This window comes from Anser anser (genome assembly GCF_964211835.1).
Source record: "Anser anser genome assembly, chromosome: 1".
Lineage (NCBI taxonomy): Eukaryota > Metazoa > Chordata > Aves > Anseriformes > Anatidae > Anser > Anser anser.
The window spans coordinates 43,451,707-43,479,563 of record NC_139720.1 but is presented as its reverse complement, the minus strand read 5'-3'; the positions used below and the strand labels follow the sequence as shown (position 1 = coordinate 43,479,563).

The 27,857-nt window shown below is 38.1% G+C and overlaps 1 pseudogene across 1 annotated transcript in view; it reads right to left on the bottom strand.

The window, feature by feature from the left end:
• The window catches only part of LOC310892813 (acyl-CoA synthetase short-chain family member 3, mitochondrial-like), a 57,133-nt pseudogene extending 34,098 nt beyond the window's left edge, over nucleotides 1-23,035 (bottom strand). Inside the window, exons 1-6 of the transcript XR_014589259.1 lie at nucleotides 23,027-23,035; nucleotides 21,241-21,375; nucleotides 20,834-20,974; nucleotides 19,276-19,356; nucleotides 19,090-19,185; nucleotides 8,072-8,223 (exon numbers count right to left, since the gene is read on the bottom strand). The product of XR_014589259.1 is annotated as an acyl-CoA synthetase short-chain family member 3, mitochondrial-like (transcript). The remainder of the gene's footprint in view (nucleotides 1-8,071; nucleotides 8,224-19,089; nucleotides 19,186-19,275; nucleotides 19,357-20,833; nucleotides 20,975-21,240; nucleotides 21,376-23,026) is intronic.
• Nucleotides 23,036-27,857: the final 4,822 nt, after the last annotated feature.

Here is a 27,857-nt window from a genome sequence, read left to right as displayed (position 1 = left end):
GTAATAGAAATTACTCCATCTTACAAGAAATACTGATAACACAGATACTAGGCTCCTCTCCTTCACTATCTTCTGCTTTAGCCTCATTTGAAAGAGTCAACAACTAAGACAGAATTGCATTAATAAGACTACAGTATTCAGGTAAAACTAAGGTGCCAATATTTCTTGCAGTTTTGCGATGTTCTTGCTTTGGAAGAATACAGACAAATATCAAATCTGGGACTATGTAATAATTTGCTAGATTATTAGAGGTAAAAAGCCTGAACCTTTAACTGAAAATTAAAAAAAAAAAAGTATTTGTCTTTATCTGGACAGGAAAGGAAAACAAGAAAACAAATTCAATAAACATCTGTGGCCTGTGTCCCAGATGGGATAAAGACAAAAGGGGAGGGAAGACTGTTATTCCTTGTATGCTCCATCCTACTGAGTAACAATTAGAATCTTAGCTCTACTAATTTATGCTACCTGATATATCACGTAAAAGAAGTTTTATTTTCAGAATTCATAGATCTCGGGAGGCCAGTGGCAAACAATTGTCAATGGAAGTAAAGAATAGTTAAATACCTTGTACATGGGATCTAGATAGATACCTCTCAGGCAAAATATAATTACAGAATACCGAAAATATAGCAGAAAAATTAGTAAAGAAATAAACAGAACAAATAGGAAATACCTGTAGCATAACTCTTAGCTTTAAGTTGTTAATAATGTTCTATTTAAACAGATCTTAAGGCTTTTTGAGTTGTTGAATCATCTTTTTAGAAGCCTTTGGAAATTATTTTTGTAGAGAAACAATGGCAGCTATAGCCCTTTTCCCGCATAGACAGAAGCTATTTACTCATAAATAAAAAAATAACAATAATGCAATTCTACCAGATAATGTCAATCTCATAACAATAGTACTGGAATTCAGCTTATTTGGATGGATACTCTGCAGCCAGTTTTGGCAGAAAAGAAATGCAACACCTGGCAGTCAGAACAGATACAATCTCCATTTTTGTACCACTAAATTATGCAGTGATATACACCTGGGCAATAAACTCCCCCCCAATCTTAATCTTCATCACCTTTTATTGGATGTTCTGTCACACTTTGTTGTCCTTCCTTAAACATTACAAATTCACTTCACGCCCTGTTTAGTATGGCAAGGTCCTCTATGTCAACTGTAGCTTTCTTAAACATGACTATTCGTACTTAGCAGTGAGATGTTACAGTATATTACAGCATGCTGCCAAGGTTTCGATCTTTGTAACACTTGTACAGTAACTTTATTCTTGTCATAGCAGATTTTTTTTCACTTCTAATTTCCTAACAAGCAACTTAAAATTGCATTTAAACTCATGGATACTCATGACACTGACCAAACATCATCATCTGATAAGAAGGTACTAAAGTGAAGAATGATTTATGGTCTTGCCCCCACACCTCCAACAAAAAAATAAGCAGTCATCTTCAGGTAGAAACACAGAACTTTGAATTCAGGTTCATGAAGTACAGATGAAAACAAATGGCCAACTATGCTGAGATGAACCACTCATTTATATTCAGTACTGTAGCATTAGTATATGCCTGGTTTTATAATCTATTTTGTGACAGCAATGCATACTATTTATCTTATTTGATTCTTGTCATCAAAAAAAAAAAGTCTAAGCTGAACTAGTTCTCTAGGCTTCTGTAGTCCACAAAAAGAGTAAGAGGCAACTTTAGAGAGTAATTTACTTTTGGAGCTTCAAGTAGCCCAACAACAGACCCTGGCATTAAAACTACTCCAAAATACCCCCTAGCTTTCTTTGCAACACAATCCCCCAAACGACCACCCCCATCAAAAAAAAAAAAAAAAAAGAAAAATTAAAATCAGACCATGTGTCTGAGCGTATTGTCCAAACACTTCCTGAAATCTGGCAGGCTCCGTGCCATGACCACTTCCCTGCGTAGACTGTTCCAGTGCCTGACCACCCTTTTGGTGAAAAACCTTTTCCTGATGTCCAGCCTGACCCCCTGTGGCAGCTTCAAGCCTCGGGTCTTTTTGCTGTTCACCAGAGAAGCTGCCTCTCCGCTCCCCCTTGTGAGGAAGGTGTAGACCACAATGAGGATTCTCCTCAGCCTCCTCTTCTCTGTTTCAACTGCCTTTTCATCCTGGTTGGGCAGTCTGTAGCAGGCTCCCATGACATCTGCCTTGTTGGCCCTCCCCGATTCTTACCCATAAACACTCAGCCCGATTGTCACCATCATTAAGCTCAAGACAGTCAAAACACTCCCTAACATACAGGGCTAGCCCACCACCTCTCTTTTTGTTCCTATCCCTTCTGAAGAGCCTATACCCACCCATTACAGCACTCCAGTTGTGCAAGTCATCCCACCATGTTTCTGTGATGGCAGCTATATCCGTTTTCCTGCTGCACAATGGCTTCCAGATCCCCCTGTTTTTTTCCCATGCTGTGTGCACTGGTGTAGATGCACTTCAGTTGGTTTAGTGATCCCATCACCTTTCCGTGGGGAGAAGCCCTAATTGCTACATGACCTTTCTCAGGCACTTCCATGATTTCTAACCCATCAATATCTCTTGTGTCTTTGCTGTCACATGGCTCTCCATCCCCTACCTGGCAGCAGACTGAAGGGCTTTGCTAGCACACTGTCACACAGTCACTGACATACCACCCCCTGGCTTATCTCTAGTGAGCCTGTTTTTATCCCTTTCCTCCTTCAAATCTAGTTTAAAGATCTCTCAGCGAGCCCTGCTAACTGCTGTGCAAAACCCCTTTCCCCCTTTGAGACTGGTGAAGCCCACTGTTGCCAGCAGGCCTGGGGTCATGTAAAATGACCCGTGATCAAAAAAACAAACAAAGTTCTGCCAACAACACCAGGCTTGGAGCCAGAGATTGATCTGCTGTCATTTCCTGCTTCTCCCCTCATCATTCCCAGCAACTGGAGAGATAGAGGACAAAGCTACTTGTGGTCCTGATCCCTTAATGAGTTGTCCCAAAGCCCTGAAATCTCTCTTGACTGCCCTTGGACTTCTTGTTGGAACTTCCAGGTTACTCTGGAGTATGTATTTTCATACAAGGTACAGATAAAATATACAAAGCCTTAAAGCAAATGTGTAAGCAAGCAGCTTTTACATCAAAGAAGCACAGCGAAGATATTCAAAGATAATTAGAAGATAATGAGTGTGTCCCCAATTAGTATCTTGCACAAGAATGCATTTTCTTTGAAAGCACAAGTCATTGCTGACAATAACAGCTAACAGCTAAGTGGGAGTTACAGAACAGATAAAAGTTTATGATAGAAGAAAGCAAAATATTGTATAAGTAAAAAACACAAATTGTATTTTCTGAAAAGTTTTTTAAGACTCATGTTTACATTCAGAACACTCCTGTTAAGCACTGCTAAATTTACTTTGCATTGTATATCCTGTAACTAGGCATGCTAAACACAAACCTTCCACTTTGATTTAAAAATTAAATTTATGAACTTATTAACTTTATAAACTGTTGAAAAACTCTGTTATGTGTCCTTGTTTTAAAAACAGGGCTAACAATACCCCAATATCTTAAAAGGCTTGCCAAAAAGTTTAGTCAGTGTGTTATCCCCTGGACCAAAACCAGAATTCCTCCTTTTGAATTCCCCGCTTTAATAGTCAGGCCTGGATCTGCAGGCTCTAGAGCAATCCTATGTTGTAGGAAGGACAGGGACCAGCTCTTTGGACAATTTATGGTTCAAATCCATCAAAAAGAATACAAGAGAAAAGTGCCATAAGCCTAACAAAGTGTAAGGATATGAAATTATCTTCTCATATCAAACAGTATAACAAGAGAGATAGCAATGGTTATAAAATGTCCTGCTGTGAACAATTTTTTAACAATCCACTTAAAACTTCACAGCTTGTCAATGCACCTATTATTGCAACCATCTACCACTGCAACACATTTAATGGGGAAGAAGGATCGTAAAACCTCTCTAAGTAAACATGTCCTACGCTGTCGTTCTGAAAACCTACACTCCTAACATAAATTTCAGTTCGATCCAGACTTCAGACCCTATTCAAGAGTCCAGTAGACTGGATGTGAAGCACCCCCCTAATGCAGGGGACAGATCAAGGTCCCTAGTGGCCCTAGCACAACCTAAATTGTTCAGCACAGCATGTACCTTTTCATACTCCAAGCACTGAAGAAACCACATAGGCAAACCATTGCCCCAGAGCAGGAGTGTTCACATGGGTAATAATCTCAGTTACATTATTCAAGATTAAAAGATAATAAAAGTGTTTTTAACTCTAAAATGTATATACCAGCTTTTCCTGGCAAAGAAAATCTCTGCATCACACTAAATAAGCTTCCCCCCCCCCCGCTTTTTTTTTTTCCTGAAAAAACAGCGAGGAGGTTAATTTGCACTTCTTTACAGAATCTGGAAATAGAGAACTCTACTAATTCTTAAAGCACCTGGAGACTGTAGACACTTAAATATGTAATAAATAAATAAATAAATAAATAAATTGAGATCTTTTATTTTTTCTCTCTTGGTGTCTTCGTTCGTTCTTCTCCCCTAAACAGACTTTACCTTGTTCATGACAATCCAAGCACTTGAGGTTTGGGTGACAGAGTCAGAAATGCAGAACATTAAAAGCAGCTCAGCTCCTTCTCCCAATGCAGGTGAAGGGAAGCTCCACAAAGACTCTTCATAAATTCAGCTCAAGACTCCAATAGGAATGGCCATACATAAACTTCAGTAGCACAGAGTAGGGGGTAGCAGAGAGCACTGCATACTGTACTTCAATTGTCCTAGATTCTGAGTCTCAATCACATCTCCTCTAGCAGCACGTGTGAGACATGAATTATGAGAGAAAGCATTTCTTTCTAACAGCTTTGAATTTGCTACTTTAATTTCACATTCCCTTGTTCCTGTGTTATGTTTCTGTGTGAGACAGAAACTAGCAGTTACTAATTGACTTTATATCCATTATTTCTGAACAGATTTTACGCAGCCTTGTATTTCTTTCTAAAGCAAGCACATTAATATCTGGTATCAGATGAACATGCTTCAGTCTCCAGACTCTCTCGGTATAAAACGGCAGAACATTCACAACTGACCTAAGGCAAAGAAAGCCAATTACGCTATGGAACACAAGCTACAAATTTCTACTCGTATCTTAATCTAATCTGTAGTGTTATTGCCCCATTTCATGTGCAATGTCAGTTGTCAGTCATTTGGAAATCAGACCTATACAGTTCATAAGAATGATCCAATCCAATTAAAAGATGAAGTGTGATTCCAAACAGGGGAAGAGTCAATGGGTCAACGTTACAGAGTTACCTTGTGAAGATGAGAACAGAATCCACAAGCCAACCAGAATACACCCAGGTCATGGAATTTAGGTGTTCACTGCTTTTCAAACACAACAGGCAGCAATGATTAGATGGCCTGCTTAGCAGCACTGTGAGTTATCATAAAAACAGGTCTGCTACAGATCCTGTAGCAATATGTGGTTGAACAGGGCTTTTATCCTGTAGTAATACAAATTAAAAATCTCTTTTGCTGTTTAGCGTAAGTCATGTTTAAGACACAGGTGATGTTTTGAAAGCAAACAAATTTCAAGAGTTGACTCCAAAAGCCAACAAGGATTTTGAAGCAGGCACACTATAACCTTTGGAAACATCACACATAATTTTGTGCAGTTGTCAGTGATGCCGCCAACATTAGTTTTTAACAGGGACTTATTTAACTTATTTCAAAAGAACAAAAATCTGTTTATCATTCAATTTACTCCTGTAAATCAAGTACTCCCTTGTACACTGGAAGCTGGCATTGTCCACCACCTCTGTACCTTATCAGCAATAGTCTTTTTTTTTTTTTAAATCAGATTTAAAAATAAATCGGCTTAACCTATTTCAGTTTTTAATAGAATTTTTCAGGAATTAAATGTAACATGGTGGTACACTCTTTCAGGGATGCATTCCTAACCATTTGACTTAGAGTCTCTAGAGGAAATAGGAATACGTTTTACCCCAGGTGGGAGAAAGACATCCCACTTCACAGATTCTGCACCAAATAATGGAGAAGAAAGTATCACAGATCGAGAGTATCAAGTAAAAGTAAGTCTTAATCCAAACTGAAACAGAAAATTATCTTGACCTTGGATGGAAAAGTCCATCTAAATAACACCCAAAAGCAAGAATTTTCCTAGAAAGAAAATTTTAATAATCCGTTGGATTTGATTTCTTAAGAACTGAAGCTTAACCTATAAAATAACGCTCACTGTAACTAGTTGGACATTAATATTGAAATCATTATAGGATAGCCAGTCTAATTTAAGCATCTTTCCCAATTCAATAATACAAACCACAGTATCACACATAGCCAGGAAGTTAGAGCCATGACTAGACATTACAGTAAGATAATCCTTACCTAACATGGAAAGAAAGGCATGTAGAAGACTGTCAGCACTACACTAAGAAGACATAGCACTACACTGGAATTCAGAGAACAGTCACTGGACTTGGCTTTTTTATCACAGGTGCAAAAGGCTTTGGATTTTGCATATAAGTGACTAAAGACAATCCACAAGAATACTAGATACTAAATGCTTCACTAGAGGAAAAGTTGCATACCAAGAGATTGCATAACCCAAAGATGAATGAATTATGAGATGACTAAATCTGTGCACAAATAGAGAAGCTCGTGAACTATGCACTGAGTAGGAATGATGAAATACCTCTTTACATCTGGGGCAACTGCTATCAGCACAGGGACTCTAACTTGCCTGGAATTCTTTGGTCAGAAAATGCAACAACTTACAGAACAGGTTAGCAGATTTTCTAGTCAATTATTACTCTAATTACACACTGACTCATTTTAGTCACTGCCTAAAAAAATGCTGAGGAATAGCAATTAAATTTTTTAGCATATGTATCATTTTCTTGTCACTAAACATCATAGAAGAACAGGGCATTAGGGTCCCAAATGAGCTTGTTCCTCATTTCATGGAAGGGAAATGATTGATGACAACACTCAAAATAGATGGAAGAAAGTAATGATGAACTTGTAATGAATACATGAAATACATAAATACATAAATCCAGCTTATTGACAAACAAAACTTCCCAGAGCAATTATGAGAGTGGAGGTCTAATTAAGCTACATGACTTTACATCTTCCTTTTCTCTTTGGAGAAGCGTGATAAAAGATGTTCATGACTGAATACTGCCTACAATCTGACATGGCCCTTGTTTGATGCTGAGCAAATTATTCAGGTCCAAGATTGTATCTGGTCTAAAACCACATATTTTTCTTTTTTAGAATATTTGGCATACAATGCTGAAACATGATTTGTAGAAGTACTAAACACTCACAGATGCATCAAGTCAGTGTGAGAGGCATTTTAACCACAAAATACTAATAATGTGTTTTAAGCATATCGTGCTAAAAACTCGGAAATAGTGGTAGTTCAATGGCTCGGTCTGGGTATGCAAAATTAATAGAAGACTTTGACCTTAATCTCTCTGTGCCTCAGCTTCTCATCTGCAAAACACGGATAATACCACTCTCTCATCTCACAAGGGATTTGTGAGGATGAACTCAGTCATGATTTTGAAGCAAGAGGTAGCACAGTGATAAACACTTTTAAACAGCATGAAATAGCAACATATAACCATAAGCAGTAACTAAATTTTAGGGAGATAGATATTGACTAGCTGCTGATTAAATGCACACTGAAGATCCTGTGAACTCAGAGAAGTGAGAGGTCACGTGGGAAAACAGTATGGGATCGTGTAATCCAAGTCTGTATTACAGGGTATGAACACAGTGGAGTAAAATGAAGGTTCAGTAAGCAATCTTAACTCACTAAGAATTCTTAACCTTAGAGTCTTCTTTTTAATGAGCAATTAAAGAGTCGTCTTTTTAATAGCTTGCCTTTCCTCCAAACTATCAATATAAATTCACAAGCAAATACACATACACCTAGACTATATTTGAATTCTGCTATACAGAGGTGGGCAAAGCCCCAGACATTGCTATTCTTAGCTCATCCAGTCTGCTTCTGTAAGAAACTGCTTCCAGTGTATCCTTAGTTCACCTTTTCAGAGAGTACTGCTTTCCCAGGGCTGCCTCAGGGTCCTGCTGACGGATTGCTCTAATTGCAGTTGGTGAAGTAAAGAGGGCAGCTACTTCATGCTCTGCTAGCACGCGGAAATAGGCACCAGCAGCTGGCATTCCCACAGGCTTCCCCTATGGAGAGAATAATTTAAAATGTCACAGGATAAAAATACTTCATAATTCCTTGACAGTTCAAGGCTTTAACATGTAGTAGTAGCGGTAGCACAGCAACTGAAGTAATTTCAAGTAAGACTTTAAAGAAGGATTTGTTAAAAATAATAATAAAGCAAGCATACTCACTTGCAGAAATAAATTTCACAAGCTTTGAGCACAATCTCTTGAATGACCAAAGGACATACTAGCTGCTACTGAGAAAAATAGGACAAACGGACAAGCAAAGGAAAAGACAGCCTCAAACAGCTGTTATCACACTGCCAGCAGAGGGAGTCATGCCTACATCTGTCCTTACTGTGAAACAGGCTGTAAAACCTTCGGGGTCCCACTGAACTAGGAGTCTCTGGATACAGTGGCACGTCAGCCACATACCCTTTTTGTCACTTAGGATTTGTCTCTTGTTTCTGGAAAAATTCCCACTCAGCTGCTTACAACTGGTTTATTGGCATCTTTGTGCTGCTGCTGCATGTGAAAACTGAAGAGAAGCCAAAGACCCCTTTAACTGTGCTAGTGTGGTATCTGTTGGATTTGTTTGTTTGTTTTTAGGAAACTAAACATTGTCTTGAGCTACAGGGCACAGGCATGAAAATTGTAAACAGAAGTAATTGGACATGACAAATTGTCCACTGGTAAATAATAATAATAACAAAAAATAATCAAAAATATTTTTCTGTGGTGCTGCAAATAGGAAAAGCAGTCAGCACAGGATCACCTAACAACAATCCTTCTGTATGTGTTACTGGAACGAACGAATTGCTCCATACGTATATCAAAATGATGAAAAGATGTTGTTAAAGCAGAATGATCTTTAGCTCTACAGGTATTGATACATAACCTTTTCGCTAGAAAGGCCAAGCTTGGAAGATGAACTTTGACAAAGCATACAAACAAGACAGGAGAGACAAATGCTTTTCATAATGCAAAACACAGCTTTGTCAATGCGTTATGCAGGAAACTATGAATAAAGAGAAAGTTTCACCACTGAAAATGTCACCAATTTTACAGCAGTTTACCAGCCACAAAACAAATTTATACCTCTACCAGCCTTGTGTAAATGCAAATTTGGAGTGTGTCCTTCCTAACAAGTGTCACCCATGTTCATGTATTTTATTACTTTCAAGAGCTGCAGGCACAACTTTGAATTCTTCACCAGCCACAGGCAGTATGGTCTGGACATCTGCCAGTAATGTTCAAGAAACTTTTCTTTCTTTTGCTTTTTTCCTCTGAAGCAGCACGTTTGCAATAAGACAAACATAACACAACAGATAGATTAATAGGTCCAGTGAAAAAAAGTAACATACAAAACTCTAATTAATACTTTTCAATTTGCCAAAATGCAAATGGAACACAGGCATTTGAATACCTTGAAGAGCTTACTAAATCCCAAATTTTTATTGCAGTAAGAAGGCATTAACAGTAAATGCCTTTGCAGAAACACACACAAATCAGGTTTGTTGCCCCATCCCAACACAGCAAACTGCCTGCTGGCTGTGACGCAGGCTCCCAGGTATTCCTTTTCCCTCTTCCTGCCTTCCCCACTGCAAATCCTCCCATGCTCGCTGGGCACCAGCTGCAAGACCAACAATAGCCAGCTGGCAATTTCAAGAGCGCAGGATGCCGGACCGAGGCTGGCCACCTACTGCTGGCTTTGCAGCCCTATGGTGAGCTACTGCTGGTGAGAGCAGCGCCGCAGTGGAGGATGGCCGCAAAAGGAAAAAAAAGCAGGGCAAATCAGAAGGCACAACTGAAGTCTTTTCTTTTTTTTTTTTTGAAGGATAGAGGAGGTGATGAGAAGCAAATGAAGAGAGAATAAACAAAAGAAAGACTTCCCAGCCAAAGAAGTAGGGAGGAATACCACTAATGCCCAAAACTTTCTTTTTACTAATAGCCTGTCCTAGATTCCCAAAGAGGCATGCAGAAGGAGATTTCTGTACTGAATTTTTTTTTTGTTTGTTTCATATAACACACAGTTCCAAAAGAAAAACCTTTCATCAGATTTTCTGTCCTTAAGACTTCTCCTCACACACATCTTCATCGTAACTTTCATGTATTCATCCAAGTGTTCATCAGTATTCGTTGATGAACCTCTTTATTCAATTTCATGTTATCTCCATATAATATTCACTATACCTGCAGATCTGCAATAATCTCTGAAGGAGTTAAACATTGCATCACTAAAACAAATGGACTTTGAGCAAAAAAATCCAAATTTCCATAAAATTCTCATTAACTAATTATATAATTGAACTAGTACCATTTGTAGTCATCTTGGACAGAAGAGAACAAACAAACAAAAACCTAACTGTGAGGCAATCTGAAATTGGTTACTCTGCCTATAATAATGTAGCCTGCAATTTTTAAGCAAATGAAAATTTCCAGAGCCCCTAAAAATGCTGTGTCTGGCCCTGAGTACACCCAACTCCCTCCTCTGGGCTTGGCTGCAAGTGCTCAAGGCCAGGTTTGCTATGGTGTGGCTGTGTAACCTGTGGCGAGAGAGCTCCGAAGAGCTGTGAGGAGCCTCCTTCGGCTCAGAGGCAATGTACGCTCAAGGCCCCTGCCCTTGGTGCCTGGCCAAGTCATGCTGCAGCACTGTCTGGGCCTTGTACCTCCAGTGAGCTCCAGCTGGCCCAAACCCTGACCTCACCTTCAGTTTGGAGAAGTGCAATTCTCAGATCTAGGAGAAAAACAAGTAAAACAACAAGAACTGTGGAAGTAAAGGAATAGAAAATCCCCCTGACAGTCAATTGGAAATAGTTCCCAATAAGGCAACATTTAAAATTTTCATTTAGGGAAAAAAAAAATCTGGCCTAGCTGCAAAATATTCTTACTGATTCTGCAGAAAATGCTCTCCAGTGCCTTGGCAGATGTTCACAGTTTAGCAAATGCATAAACAAAAACTGACATAGGCAAAACAAATCTGAGACAGAGCAAATTAATTTCAGATAACAAAAAAACTACAAATAAAATTACCAAACTGTGTTATCATTTATCATACAAAAAATTGTAGAGTACTGCAAGATGCCATGAGAGGCTTATTATCACATGCAGTTTTGATTCTTAAAAAGTCACTGCTATAAAAAGTACAGCACAAGGTAATTGAATTCAAAACATGCTGAAAGGTTGCTGAGTCAAGTGGGGAACGTTAGCAAATGAGATGACTCCACTGCATTTCTGCAGGGATCAGCTCAAGACCTGATGCAATATTTGCATCAATACTGCAGATGAAAAGTTATTAAAAAAGATCACTGTCAATAGCATCCATGGTTGGCAGGAACTGAGATGTTCAAGGTGATCAAAAGGCAGTCGGGAAAAGAGTGATCTGCATCACCCAATTTTAAAAAAGAGACGTAGGAACAGACACTTCTTGAATCAGATAGGGGGATTCAGGTAGAAAAGACTTTCTTTTAATAACCTACCAAGAGACTCAGAATGACAGACAGATAGGAACGTCTTTCTTTCTGGAAGTACCTAGACTGATCCTGTAATTTATCAAATGTCTACTAACTGAGCAGACATCCTCAGGCAGAATGTGTTGATGGATAATGCATGATTATGAAAGAAAATTCACAGGCAGCAAGGATGATCAAGGGGATAGAAAAGTTCTCCTGTGGAGAAAGTCAGAAGCAATTGGAGTGGATTACTTGAGAAAAAAGACATGTTAGAAAAGCTATAATAAAATAACCAACTACACATCAGTAACAGCTCAGCAATTCCCTTTCTGCCCGACTCCTAACAACATGGGGCTATTCAATCAACGATAAACTTCAACTCATGATGAGGAAATTCTCTCTGCATAGAGAACATTATACATGGAGCTCAATGCCACTAAAATCTGCTGACACCAAAGAGGTATCAGGATTCAAAAGAAAATATTCTGAGGTGTTCCTCCTGCTGCTGCCAGCCCTGCTGCCAACCCCTCACTACAGACTTGAGATGACACATCCTACTGAATTCATTCTGCAAATATGACCAATATGGGCAATGGCAGAACTGGCAAATTCCAGGGACAGTGCTTTCTTTGGAAGCTGATAATGGCTTACAAGAACTGTAGCAAGGCTGGATGCCCCTAAGTAGCTAAGAAATATGGCAAAGTAGAGTAATTGTAAACCTGTACCCTTCTGTTGCTGCTGCTGCTGTGTAGGCTGTAGGCTTGTTGCAAGAGCAGTGACTGGAAGGACCCCTGCGAGAGCTGGGGGGAAGGCTCCCCAAGCACAGAAATGTCTCGCTACAGCTCTGTGTGGGACTACAGCTCCTTCTCTGTCCTAGATCACTCAAATGAAGTCCTCAAGGCACAGATCCTTGGCAGGCATAGGCATTGCCCTCTTCCTTACCCTAGCTCTAATTCCACGTCCTGAGCATTGCAGTAATGACAATGCTGCCTTCTTCCTGGCATTTCAGATCACAAGAAGAAACTAGACTTTCTCTTCCAGCTGCCCTTTTGCTTGGGATCCAATCCTCACAAACAACCCAGACTGGGCTGTGAGACTTCAAGTAGCTTATTTATATCTGAAGTCTGTCATTCCTTAGAGAAAAACAATCCAGGACAGATAAAAACATACTTGTTGTATTCAAAGGAATTCATTACTGTTCTCACATTCCTGACAATGGTTTGGTAGCAAGTAAAAACTGAAAGCATGTAGTTTCCATAGCAATTATTAAAATGACAAGTTGTCAAATGACAAGACGCCATTTAAAAATAAACAAATCACTCTGAGAAGTGTGGCTAAGAAGTCAGTCCAGTCTATATTTACCTGTGGGCAAATGTGATGAGGTCTTCTTTCCTCGTACCTGAAGAACATTGCTGATACTCTCTAACCATAACTTGGCATTAGGCTATCTTCAGGAAAAACTTTTACTACAAATTTATGAATATTCACTGTTGAGGGAGTCTTCTGACCAGAGGAAAAATTATATGCTATTCCCTTTCATAAACATCATTTTTCTCCCTATGTGTACGGAATTCTTTTCTTCCCATTTTTAGTCCTCAAAAAGAAGTCACTGATGTCATGAACATTGTCTGAAAGCTCCATTGCTGGCATCTTAGAGACAGAAAGATGGGAAATGTACTGTTACTGTTTAATAATGATCTCACTGAGAGCAAAATCACAAACCAGGCACATAGGTCAACCAGATACTAACTCTGCTTCTTTTATAATATTTCTTGTTGAAGAAATATGATTTTTACATGTTTTCCAAAACCAACACATTTTAAATTCAGAGGTACTTTTATAATTACAGTAACCATCCTGATCCTCACACCTTCACACAGAGATAAAGCTCCTCTGTAAAACAATCATGTAAGAGTCTACTGAAGGAACACATTCTTTCCTCATCATTTCTTCTTGTGTTACTCCATACCTTCTAGAATGAAAACATCTTCATTGCAGTATTCATTTTATTGATTCTCTTCTGACAAATGCATGCAACAACTTTAATGTTCTCAGTGCTCAAGAATAGATACTATAAAACTATCCAAGTCTTTTTCTGAGGTCTGGGAAAATGTCATTTACCCACACCACTTTCCTCTTCTACTTAACTAGAGCGGTGGTGATGAGTTAATCCCTCTGGAATAAAGAATCCAATTAACATCTATTATGTGCTTAAACATTAATTAGAGTATAATAATTTAATACTCAAGCTAATATGATATTTGATTCTATGAATGTGTACTTCTGCTACCAGCTGAAGTTTTTGCTCTGTGTTATTCAGAATATCAGAAAAGTCAATCGTGGTGGTCCCCAGCCTTAAAATTCCACCAGTCCACTGGGAAACCATTGTGTGTTGTTTTTTTCCATACTAGAAAATGGAACTATTTTATAAAAGAATTAAACTTGAAAAGGAGTAACAACTATTTCTTTTTTCTTTATTTTCTTTGTTTTTTCTAATGAAAGACATTTATTACTGGAATTCTCTGTTTAATTATTTGTAGAGATCCTTAAGCCACTGAAGCCCCCAAAATTGTATACCAGAACTACACTGAGCACCTGGAAATGAAATAAAGATGAAGATGGGTTTGGAAGGTAGGCAACATTAGGTAAATTGTCCAAATCGCAAAATCGACATAGAAAAGTGCTTAATTTCTTTCTTTTCCAAACTTCAGCTGAGCTCACACATTTAGTGTCAATACACTCCAAATAGGTATGTTATGTGTTCACTGCCTCCAAAATTTCTTAAACAGCAAAGGAGCCTGAGTCACTGTCCCTGGGGGTGTTCAAGGAAAGGTTGGACGTGGTGCTTAGGGACATGATTTAGTGGGTATTATTGGTGGTAGGGGGATAGTTGGACCAGATGATCTTGAAGGTCTTTTCCAACCCTAATGATTCTATGACTCTATGACTCTATTATTCAGAAACTAGATTTCTAGAAAGAAAATTAAAAAAAAAAACACATTTTGACTAGTGGATGGAACAGATGAACAAATCAACTGAAAACTCTGGATAATTAAATACACTTAGAAATGTAAAGAACACAAACACAAGGGCGAGAAAAAAGATTAGTATCTATATAGGTATATTTACGTGGCATTTAGGTTTACCTTGATGGACACACACCAGCATAGGAGAATGCACATGCCCAACACACACTGACATTGCAAGCACCAGCTCCTAGCAGCATATGCTGAGATTTCTCAAATTCATACACATATAAGTAAGAATTCAGTCTACAAAATCTTTAGTCAAAACAGTCAATGGTTTACTCCTTCATGTACTCCAAAACCAGAAGTGATCTGAACTGGAAGACTATTGCACATCACAAAGTTAGCAATCCACTTAACAGTTGACCTGAGGAGATGCAGACCTGTGCTGTGCTGCACATAAAATTTGGCCCTAAAGTCTGGGCTGTGTTGCACATATCTCTTGGCTGCAGGACAAACTTTGCCAGCTAATCCTAACGGAGGAGCCTGTCTGTAGACAGCTCCCTCTTGGCAGTGGCTACCAGAGTTGCCTTGTATTTATTTTAGAGCAAAGCAGCATGTTCTCATGTGAACATATTTTTGTTTAGCAGCAGCAAAAATGAAGAGTTTTTTTTAATTTATTTTACAATGCTGCACAATTTGAGCAGCATCAGAAGGGACGTATGATTATCTGTCCCCTTTCCTCCTAGTGTTAGCTTCAGTAAATGGTATTTTAATCAATACCATACGCCCTTCTTACAGGGAGCAATATTAAATGCTAGCACCAGTGCTACTAGCATTCCCTACAATTTGTTCGTTTGTCTATCTCCTAAATTTGCCCAGAAGATCTACCCCATATGAGTAAATCCAAGCAAAGGAAGAATACAGATATCTAGCTTGTGTGGAGACCACATACCAGAAATGTAACCTCATTTATTAACCTTATTAGTCTTTTCCTACAAAAAAAAAAAAGTCATCAACTGGAAGTTCAGCAAATAACAGAAGTATTTCCTAGAATGTATTTCAGCTTCTTGAATTTTGAACTTACCTAACATTAACTCTGATCACCTATACAAATCATTTAGGTTGCTGGGAAAGTAGGTTCAAGATTGAGGGATGGCTTCTTAGTAATTAAATATAGCCTGCAGTGATGGTCGCACATACTCCTAAGCCTTCATTTCCAGAAAACAGGACAAGGTCAAAATAAGTAACAGATTTTTGCTTAAAGATACTGAATTTCCAAAGATCTTTTTTTCCAAAGACCTTGCAGAGCTATTACATAGCATACAGGTGTAACAGCAAAGATCATTACCACCTAAAAGGAGAAGGACAAATGGAATCTTGTGGGACATTATGTGCAAAACACAGACTGTTTTTCTTCATCTCTCCACCTCAGAAAAACACAGGTGAAAACTGGATACTGAATATATCTGTATGCAAAATTTTAACTTTAGTTAATTTTTCAGAGCCAAAGCTTGCTCACAGTCATCTCTTCTGTCACCCCACAATGCTAAAAGGAGTGTCCAGACTGTTTGTCATCTTCACAGGAAAATAATGCATTCACTTCAAGCTTTCATGCTGAATGCTGACACATTAAGCAAGTCAGTAAATTTCATCTTTCCCGAAGGGAAACTGGGTTTGAAATTAAGAATAACCATTTGTTTAAGTTTCCTCCAGTTGCTGCAGACATTGGCTGGGAATATTAAAATATGTGACATTCTCTATGACTTAGCTGTTTAGGAAAACAAAACAAAACTTATACTTATTGTTATCACTTTGTGTACTTGAATATTTAATACAAAATACTTATTTTGCATGCCTGCTTTCCTGAGAGATTATTGAAAAATCAATTCAAGGCCTAGACGCTAAAAAACAAAGTTATTTGCCTCAGACCTTACGGATCACAACATGTGGAAGAAAAACACCCTAACAAAAGATCACTTTCTGTTTCATATAACAGCTTAACACTTTACCTGGAGTCTTTCAGTGAAGAGAAGAAATCAGTAAAACCATGAAGACGAGACCAAATTCCATACCTCATTTTTAAGACCTCAAAGTTTTCTATGCGTTTAAACATTGCATTTTGTTTATTTTTTCACATTTTTCCATTACAAAAATGATAAGCAAAAGCACAAAGCAACATACACAGGTGTCAGATGGGCACAATCTGCTGTTCTTTGAGAGATTACCAATCTTCTTCTTACTACACACACTGTCAAATATAAACTTAGTATCATGTGAAATAGTAACACAAAACATGAATGTGAGCACATATGGTGTCACAGACATGATTCACATAGCAGATAGTGAGGTGAATTAGAGCAGATTAGTAGATTATTAGGTTATTTTAGACTAGATTTAGCCTTGCTCACTGGACCAAAAATGCAGTTCAAAACATTCTGATGGAGAGCTATCCTACAGATCTTTGCTCCGTTGGATGAAAGTTCTAGGAAGTGTCAAGCTGTCCCTTTCATCTGTCTCTTGCAGATGACAGTAGCATGTCACCAGCATGTCACACATCACCAGTAGGCACCGCCAGAAAGTTTCTGTATCCCCTATTTTCACTAACTCTGGTCACAGAACCAAAGCATATGCCACTGCTTTCTTGCCAAACAGGGGCAGAATCATTCATGGTTTCCTCAATGCAAGTGAGCACCAGGAGAAGATGCTGCATACCCTTGTGCCCCAAGCCATAAGGTACACCTGGACAATGACACAGCACATGTCTAATTTAATTGTGCTTTTACTGAATGCGTAGTGGAACTACAATCTATATTTGTTCATCTGAAAGACACTGGGCTATGTGGGACAGACACTCTGCAAATGTTTCGTATACCTTCCAAATTCAAGGTATCAACTGTGTGCCTGAACCATCTCTGAGGACACCACTAGTCCACCACCAGTCCTTCAGACTGAAATTCTGAAGACAGCTTCTGGAATACCCGTATGCTCATTTCTCTGCTCTTTGTCATACACGGGGGATCCAGCAATGCATTTGTGTCAGGACTCTGTTCTGCTAAGGAGTTCTCTACCCACTGAGCACTCAGGTGTGTATGCAGTCAAATAGGGGTATTACCACTGGACATCTAAATATTTATTCTCCCAAAAGCTATGCAAAGATTAAGAAGGAACTGATTCCCAGTACTTCTTGCTGTCCTCAGTTTTCCCATCCTCCACATTGGTGTTCCACATACACCCTTGCTGTATTCAATCCATTTGTTTTGGGTAAACCTGGCAAATCCAACTATGCCATACCCCAGCTCTCAATGCTCTTCCCTTTATGAACTTTCCTAGTGTGACTTGGGGCGGAGAAATAAATAATACACTCTCAAAAAACACTACCTTACCCATTTCATTTCAAAGAAATGAAATCATCCTGAATGGCATCTGTTGTACAACCAGCTAACCGCAAGATAGGAACAGGATCTGAAACATGGCCACAAGGACCAGTACCACTACAACCACTAGGTAGGTCCCTTGTATACTACATTTGTGGAGAGGAAGAGACAGTGCAGTGGAATTTTGTGCAGAAACCTGCAGGGGCTGTGCTATCAAGGCATGCCACATCCATGGCTTATGGAGTTGCCAGGACCGTGCCTGGCACACAGGCAGAGGAGGGTAGGGGCTGGTGGTCTCTGATGGAGCTTCTTGCCCCACAGATCTTGCTTCACAGCCCACTGCCCCTGGGGAATCATCTCAAGACATTATAGCTCTCACAGGCAGACTTGCATTGCCTTTCCACAGCTCTGGGACCAGTGCCCTGACTGGACCAGAAAGCTCCTAAACACAATTCCTCACTTAATACACACGTAAGGAAAGGAATACATGCATTTACTCAGGCAGGCATCTGTATTTAAATTGTGTGCAAGTCCCTGCATGCATCCTATTACATTAATTCCTTATTACATTCCTATTATATTTATCTTTTGCTCTCCCTTTGTACAACTAACCACTGTACTTTCAGGAACACATCAACGGAGAGCAGGACATGCCTTTACTATACTCTTTCACACAGCTATGGAGGCACAGTCTCCTCTCTTACAAAAATAACAGTAGTGACAACTAGGCCAGAAAATGCTAGTTTACAGCCCAGACTCTCTGCTGTAGTTCCAGCTCAGGCACCATCTTCTGCCTTGATGCTAATCCAAGAATCAGCTTTGGAATCTGTCATACTCAGCTTTTACTCTTCACTGCAGTCGTCAGACAGGAGGGCAAACAACTCTGTGTGCTACTTAGGCTGCCCATGAAGTCATTTGAAGTGGCTCACAAACTAGATTTGTACTATGAGCCAGTAATGGAAGTTTGATGAACTCAATTAAAATATTTTTACTTTGAAACAACCTGAGAAGAAAAATTTGAAAGAAAAAGCAATGCCTTAATTTCACATTGCATTTATTGCAGAAATGTCAGAATTGATAGTATGCATTTACCTCATACAAAACTGTAGGATTCCCATGAAGGAGAGGCCCATAGCAAATGTAGGAATGGCCAACTACCCAGCCTAAATCAGAAGCTGCCCACCACACCTAAAATGAAATAAAAAAATAAGAATATTGTTGTGTGTTTTTTTTTAAGACAAGTTCCAAAAAAATTACATGACATTTATACAGAATTACCTCACCAGGTTTGAGTCCATATACAGCTGAGATTGTCCAGTTCAGCATTACTGCATAGCCACCTGTTGGTCTGATAAAATCCTAAATAAGAAAATTTGAATGTTTAAGATCATTTAAAGGATGCAATAATATGTCTATCTTCAATGAAATTTTGAATTTTTAACAGTAAGAGACTTACAGTTATCCAATTCCAATACTCCTCACTTAATAAAAGGATCCTTTCTTACAAGTATGTGCTTCTGCTAATGTTCCAACTGAAGAAGTAATTTTGGGAAGGAAAAAAAAAGAAAAACCCAAGCCCTATGACAACAGTTTTCTGAAGACAACTAACAAAGACTGAAGTTGTCTCATTCAAATCAGATACAAATATTTAGTCAACATAAGCTGCCACAAATATAAGAGACCAAGCCTTTACCTCATTTTATCCATCTAAAAGTTAGTCATATTTTACACTTATTGTCTAGTCTCCTGGAATCCCAGTATCAATAGAGAAAAAGGGGCAACTGTGGAATAGCCAACACCTAAAATAACTGGGGTGAATTACTCTCTCTTTCTGCATGCATTATTTCAGACCTTGTCCAAGAACCTGGGACCATTGAGACACATTAGCTCATTAAAATGGAGATCGCCACAACAGAGAATGGTTAACTAATGCTTTGTGAATTTTATAAAGCTGTTTGCCTTTGTTAGTCTCAGTCTCTAACTTAGTCTCCACTCTGAGATTAACATAAGTTTTGTTATGAAGGTATCACAATTTAACAATTTTACTTGCATGATCACTTAGAATTAAGTCATATCAGTGTGATACTGGCTCTGAATTTGTGGTAGTGAGATCACTGCTGGTAAACTATGTTCAGATTGAACTACTCTTCATAAAAGAATTGTAAGAACCAAGCAAACACAAAGAGTTTGCTTTTAAAATAAGATCTTTTAAAAACAGATCATTAAGACTACTTGACACTTGAAAGCAAACATTTCCGAAGGATGCCCTATGTTGATTTTCAGTCTTACTCAATCTTAACTTTCATCTTCATGGGATTTATAGTCTCAGAACTGTTCAGCAATGCAAGCCTTTAGAAGATGCCTAATTCCATTTAAACTGTAATGTCATCCATTGCACCTCATCTATGAGAAGATTAGCTAATATGTAAATAACAAGTAAGCAAAGACTATTCAGCTATAAATGCTATCGTAGAAGTGATATATTAACTAATCTTGCCATTAAAGGAGTATCCTATGCTTATCTCAAACAGTTAAAGTACAGAAGATATTCATGGATGGAAGACATTCTGCTATCCTCACAAGTTTTTATTGTATGAATATTTGGGGTTAAATGAAGTATATTTTTATATTACTATTATTTAAATAAACAAACACAATTTTCTCCTGGACTTTGAAGTAGAAAAATATGAATAAATGAGATTAAAGCATATCTAGCAATGCTAATAATTTATAGCAGTGAGCTCCGGTAAACATTTTCAACCATTCTAATTAAATATTTTCCTCAAGTGGAACTGCAAATAGGTTACAGACAGTTAGACTACACATAGTCCTTTACCTTGGGCAAGCCTGTTGTTCCAGAAGTATACAGAATATAAAGCGGATGGTCTGAAGGAACAGAGACACTCTTATAACATTGTGCTTTTGAAAGCTCCTCTTCCCAGTCAAGATCACGACCTGGGGCAAGAGGAACATGTCCCTGCCCATTGAAAAACAGAAAAAAGTTCAAAGAAAAACAGATGGAATAAAATGTAAATGGGTCAAAAAAACATACTATTCAATTTTCTGTACAGTAGCATTAGTTCTATTTACTATGTAAATATTATGCATTTAAGTTTTCCCCATAAAATACAAAACCAAACTAGAACACATACATAAAAAAATTTTACTTGTAGAAGACAGAAGAAACATGGACTATATATATATCTGAAAGTTAACAGTAAGGCACTGCAACTGTACACTCACCAAGTTAGGTTGCCTGTAAAGAAAAACTTTCTCAGGTTTTTTCTGTACTCTTGCAAGTGCAACTACTAGGAGTGATACGTATTCCACTTATCTTTTCGGTTCAACTCCAAAACTTGCTGTTACAATAAGTTTGGGCTAAAATGAAGAAGTTAGACTGTTAATATATACATTTGCAATATATTTTTATAAAGTATATGTAACCTAATAACATGTTTTCCATGCAATTAGTTGGTTAATGGAACTCAATATAGAAAATCTATCTTCGTATAATTAGAACGAGGGGTTAGATCAGTTTTCTAAGGAAACAAAGCTTGTGTGATCTTGCTGTCCATGCATCTGTTTTTTGTTTGTTCTGCAGCACTCTAATAACTCTGACACACTTTCACCATTTTCAACCAAATTTGAGCAATAAGATCTCGTAAATTGCACAAAATTTACTGATCAGACAGAAAACCCCATCTCCATGTAGCCCTCCACTAAAGGAAAAGCTGAACAGCAATGTCAACAACCATCTATCCTAGTTAGACTGCTTCCTAATTATTTGTCTGAACCCAACTAGCTATAGTAATTTGGTGGCTCTTTCTCAGCGTGCAGTTAAATGACACGGGAGGGTAAGAGGGGGAAAGAGGAAAAAGAAAACAAACAAGAGATGACAAGAAACTAGAAATACCAGAAAAGAATAAGCTAAAGTCATAAAGTACATGAGGGAATTTAAGCTAGAGTCTTTCAAGTGATGGCTGCAGGATTCAGGATGCAAATCCTGTTAAAATCAAATTTCTGTAGTTCTGCTTTTTTGTTGGCTTTTTTTTTTTTTTGAATAATTTCTATTTCCAGATATGGATTTAGAAGATTTCCAGCTTTTCCATTACATTTTTCATTAAATCAACCTCAGTAAGATGCTGATGTAAGCTTTCCTAAGGCAAAAAAAGTCACTTCACTGCATACAAACAATTTTGATTTAAGTCCCAAGATCAGTATTTTTATTTCTTGTATTTCAGGAAATAAAAAGCACCAAAGAAACTATATGTTAGAACACATTTTAATTATAGAAGAATGAGCCTTCAATCTCCTTGCTTCTGGAGTTTTAGAAGTATATTTATCTTGTGTACCTCAGTCTGATACAGCTAGTTTAGTAAATGTATGCATTAGCATAAATCTCATTAGGTAGGCGCAAACCACAATGCCACAGTTAAGGTTGCATTAAGCTTTACACAGAAAGAACAGACTGTTTTCTTACAATTTATTCTTAAGATTATTTCAAATAATAACAAAACGTTTCCTGTCTAAATCTGCCATTCAGGAAAGTTTACTAATTAGCTTATACTCAAAATAAAGGTTTCTGATGAGCTTTAAAATTTCAGCATTTGTCATCTTTCCCTTTTGGGATGCAGCGATTTTGATAAAAAGATGATACAATACAATGCAGTTAAACTGAAAATTCATCATGAGGCTACCCTGGAATTAGTTATAATTAATATGTTATTAACATGTTTGTATTCAATTGTTACAATGAACGACTTGCCAATGCCAGGTTTAGAGTCATTTGTAAATTGTGCCCCCTCTGCTCATCAACTACTTTGTAAGCAGCAAGGAAATCTAAATATAGCCAGTACTACATTGGCTAAGGTGATGTATTTCCCAAGTGACGCTTGTAAGCATCATGGATCACTCTGTGCAAATCAAAGGTTCATCACTGGTTGTTTTCTAGTGTTTTACCTCTCTGTCTACTGATATTATTTTCCCTGCACCTCCACTCCCATATCGCTTTTATACACCCGTTTCCCACCTTTTCCATGCCTCCATGTAATCCTGCATGATAGATTACATAGAAATACAACTAGTACGATGGAAAAGCAGAGAAGTTCTGAGGTTTGCTGGAGAAGAAATGCCAGAGATAGTGAGCTGTAGAAAAAAAAAATATGAAGAAGTAGAAGTGAGATAAAGCAAGGTCCAATAGTACTAGACCAACAATTTTATTCTTCTGTGAAGGCTCCTTCTACAAATTCTTTCATAGTGTCTAGCAGCATGCAAGGCAAGGTTTAGAAGAAGCAACAAATGCTTTTAGTGGGCCAACTCAGAAAGCTGCAGAAAGCCTAAACTGAAAACAGGCAAGCACAAAATGTCAGTACCATTATGAAGACGTTTACAAAGAGATCCTGCACTCAAGCACTGAACCAACCATTCAACACAAAGCTCTTTCCATTTCTTGCCCCAGCCACACATCTGATCACAAGCCTGTCTTCAATCTTCTTGCACTTTCGTTGCACCTCTCTCCTCCTTAAGAAAAGTGACACACATTTTAAAGAAATCCAGTGCTCATACAACCATTATATAACTCTGCTGCACCTGCTGATACTGCTCTGGCTATGTTGTTACATGATCCATTTCAGACTGCCATGAACATTTATTTCCATCAGGTATTATACACTGCTCTACAAAGAGACCTGAATAATACCATGCAAGTTAAAAATAAAGAGCAAGATATTGCCTTCTAATCTATAATGCGTTTCTAAAAACATATTACAAAAATAAATAGTGCTTCAAGACAGGACAGAACTGCAAATATTATAAGGCAATTAAGTTTTAGCAGCTGAGCCTGCAGTCCTAATCATACAATCATCTAGGCTGGAAAAGACCTTCAAGACCACCAAGTCCAACCAACCATCAGCCTGACCTACTGAGTCCCATCACTAAACCATGTCCCTTAATGCCACGTCCCCATGTCTCTTAAATACCTTCAGGGACTGGGACTCCACCACTTCCCTGGGCAGCCCGTTGCAACACATAACCACCCTCTCCATAAAAAAATTCTTCCTAATATCCAATCTAAACCTCCCCTAATGCCACTTGAGGTTGTTTCCTCACATCCTACCACTTGTCATCTGTGAAAAGAGATGGACACCCTCCTCACTGCAACCTCCTTTCAGGCAGTTGTAGAGAGCAATGAGGTATCCTCTCCAAACTCCCCAGTTCCCTCCGCTGCTCCTCATAAGCCTTGTTTTCTAGTCCCTTCACCAGCTTCATTGCTCTTCTCTACACACACTGCAGCACCTCAATGTCCTTCTTGTAGTGAGGGGCCCTGAACTGAACACAGTATTTGAGGTGTAGTGGCACCAGTGCCAAGTGCAAAGGAAAAATCTCTTCCCCAGTCCTGCTGGCCACACTATTTCTGATGCAGGCCAGGATGCTATTGGCCTTCTTGGACACCTGGGCTAACTGGTGGCTCATGTTCAGCCAGCCATCAACCAGCACTCCCAGGTCCTTTTCTGCCAGGTGACTTCCTAGCCACTCTTCCCCCAGCCTATACCACTGCATGGGGTTGTTATGACCCAAGTGCAGGACCCAGCACTTAGCCTTGTTGGATATCTTGTGATTGGACGCAGCCCATCGGTCCAGCCTATCCAGATCCCTCTGCAGAGCCTTCCTACCCTCAAGCAGATCAACACTCCTGCCTAACGTGATGTCATCTACAAACTTACTGAGGGTGCATTCAATTCCTCATCCACATTGATAAAAATGTTAAACAAAACTGGCCCCAATACTGAGCCCTGGGGAACTCCACTGGTGACCAGCCACCATCTGGACAGAACTCCATTCACTATGACTCTCCAGACAATTCTTCACCCAGCAAACTGTACACCTGAGCTGCATTTCTCTGGGAGAATACTATGAAAAATGGTGTCAAATGCCTCACCTCACTAAAATCAAGGTAAACAACATCCATAGCCTTTCCTGCATCTACTAAGCAGGTCACCGTATCTTAGAAGGAGATCAAGTTAGTCAGGCAGGACCTGCCCTTCATAAACCCATGCTGGCTGCTTCTGATCACTCTCCATGGTCCTGTATGTGCTCATTATAATGAGAAGTAGGTGTAACCATTTATAGCCACATCTGTGCACAGGAACTATGTCTTATTCAGAATAAAATATTACAAAATATTAACTCATTTCTTCAAGGATGCCGTATTAAAATCCCTGACTGTGTCAACTGTAAATAAGTGAGGAATACAGTATTTCTGACCTCAATGGAGGATAATAAAAGATAGTTTTGAATAACTTGGGTGTCTCTTATATTTTGCATTTCAAAGAACTGTTGTTCATGTGCAAACCATAATTCTGCTTTAGCCTGAAGAGCTTTCAAAAATCATGTCTGAAAAACTCTATTACTCATATTTATTTTGCAGGGTTAGGACTTAAAGTCTAAAAAGCCCTCTGGAATTGCTATATAATTATTGTGATTCAAAAAAAAATATATCTGTTTATCAAAGGCACAGCAACTACCTTATTAAATAAACATAGAAGCACTGTTCTTAAAACATCCTTCTCAGCTTTCCTAGTTTATTAAGATAAAGTGCTTAAATAAATGTCAATTTCTCAAAATAGAATTAATGTTCTTCAAAAGTATCTACTGTTTTGATATTGAAAACTACATATTCTCAAATTCAGATGAAATAAAAGATTAGAAGAAATGCCTCTTCTCATACACTGTATCACTTCATCACAATTCACCATAGAAGGTCTATAACACTGCCGATACCTGACAAGAGTAGAAATTATCAGCTGCAGGACTCTGCAGCATTCCCAGTCCTATTTAATATTCATGTTAAATTAAGGCAAGCTGTTTAAGTATATGTAGCTTTTCATAGTCACTAGAAAGTGTCTGTTATTTAGCTCTTCTGACAAAACTTGAAGTTTGACCTTTCTTCCGAAAAAAACACCTCAAAGCCAGATTTCCATTTCATGTCTTTAACTCTTTCAAGTTAATCTTTCCAAAATTAGGCCCTGTACTGCAGTACCTAATTCATACAATAGCCTAATACAAATACTGGCGGGTTTTGAGACTGCTTCAATTAATATCTGAGTTCAGGAGAACGCTTTCTATCACAGCTACTTATATTCATATCTTAAAGATAATCCAGTAGTGTGCAATTCACTTACCAAGAAAGTTTTATAGTATTGCATAACTGGGGAAAGGCTTGAAATTTAGATTGATAATGTGCCTCCCCTATTTTCTTACACTTTCATTATACATCAGATGGATCAAAAAATAAAACAAAATATTTAGCTCTGCCTTTTAAAGGAGAAAAAGGCAACATAAATTAAGATTTAATCCATGGCCTACAGGCAGTAATTCTATAGCTAACCATTAAAAATATCTGCTAAGTGACTTTGAGTAAATAACTTAAATTTTCTCTGTTTTCCTTTTAATGCATGAAGCAAAGACTAAAAGACTATGATTACAGTGTTGTCTCTTTTTGTCCCTCAGAGAAACTCTACTGAGATTAAATAGTTAGCAATTGCAAAATAGTCTAAAAATAAACATGCTAGATGATTCATATTGTAACAATCTTCATTTTAAAAGGTTTTTTTTTTCTAATCAAAATCTAATCTATTACTTTTCTCCTAATCAAAAACTTCTATGAGTTAAAATTAATTTTTACAGCTTGTTGAAAAAGTCAGGGAGCAGGAAGAAAGACATGGAAAAACTGGACCTGCCATTAGTCTCCTTCAAGCTACTTTTCATAAATCCAGCAAAGTGCTTCAGCTCTTCTATTAAGTTCTGCTTTGTTAAGACACCAAACGGGGGTGGCAGGAAAGAGGAAATGAATTCAACTTTTTAAAAGAAGTGCTTTCAATTTACTGATATTCATAAAATTCAAACTTTAGGGATCTGAAGAGACAATTTATACTTTTTAAAACACTGTAATACATATTTTTATATAAAATGAAAGTGGATTGACACAAATTATTATTATTATTATTATATTATAGCAAAAATCAATAGCAAGGTTTAGCAATTTTTAAATGCCACTCTAACCATAAATTCTTTTAGCCAGCTCACTTACATTTCTCAATTTTAATATTTTAAAATATGCATAAGCAAGGCATTTCATAACACAACTTCTGTTCTACCTACATTTGAAACACAAATCAACGTGAAATAAGTTTTCCAATTTTCTCCAGTGCAGTGCTGTAAACTTCCCAGAACTTACGACAAGAAGTCTTACACCCTGAGCCAAATGCAGGTACAAATTCAAAGAAGCACAATTAGATTTAGGAAAACATTTTTCCTCTCATTTTCAAATTTCTAGTATGTAAAAGCCTGAAGATAGACTGTGTATGGGAGCAAAGAACTGGCAAAAAAATCTGGAGGCTCAGAAGCAATGTCAGTCATCCATATCACTGTGAGGTAAATATTCATTACCTCAAGAGTGTATAGTCAATACTACTTTTGTGATAATGTACTATTTCATTAGTACATCAGGACGGTGCCTAGTAAGTTCTTTTAGAAAGTGAGCTGGGAAGCCTGTGACAAGTGCTGTGCACTCGTAGCAGCATGGAATATGGCATCTTCTGAAGGAAAATCAAATTACTAATTCCCCAAGAGCAAACAAATTAACTTGCCTGTCAGAGGTTTCTGGAGTTCAAGAGGCTGACAGTTGTGTGACACTCAGATAATATCTAAACCTGCCAACCTCATTTAATTTTTTTTAATAAACATCAGAGTTTAGAGAGGCAACCTGCTCTAGGAGGCCTGCTTAAGCAGGAAAGTTGGATATGACCTCCAGAGGTCCCTTCCAACCTCAGGCATTCTGTGATTCTGTGAGTATAAGTAAA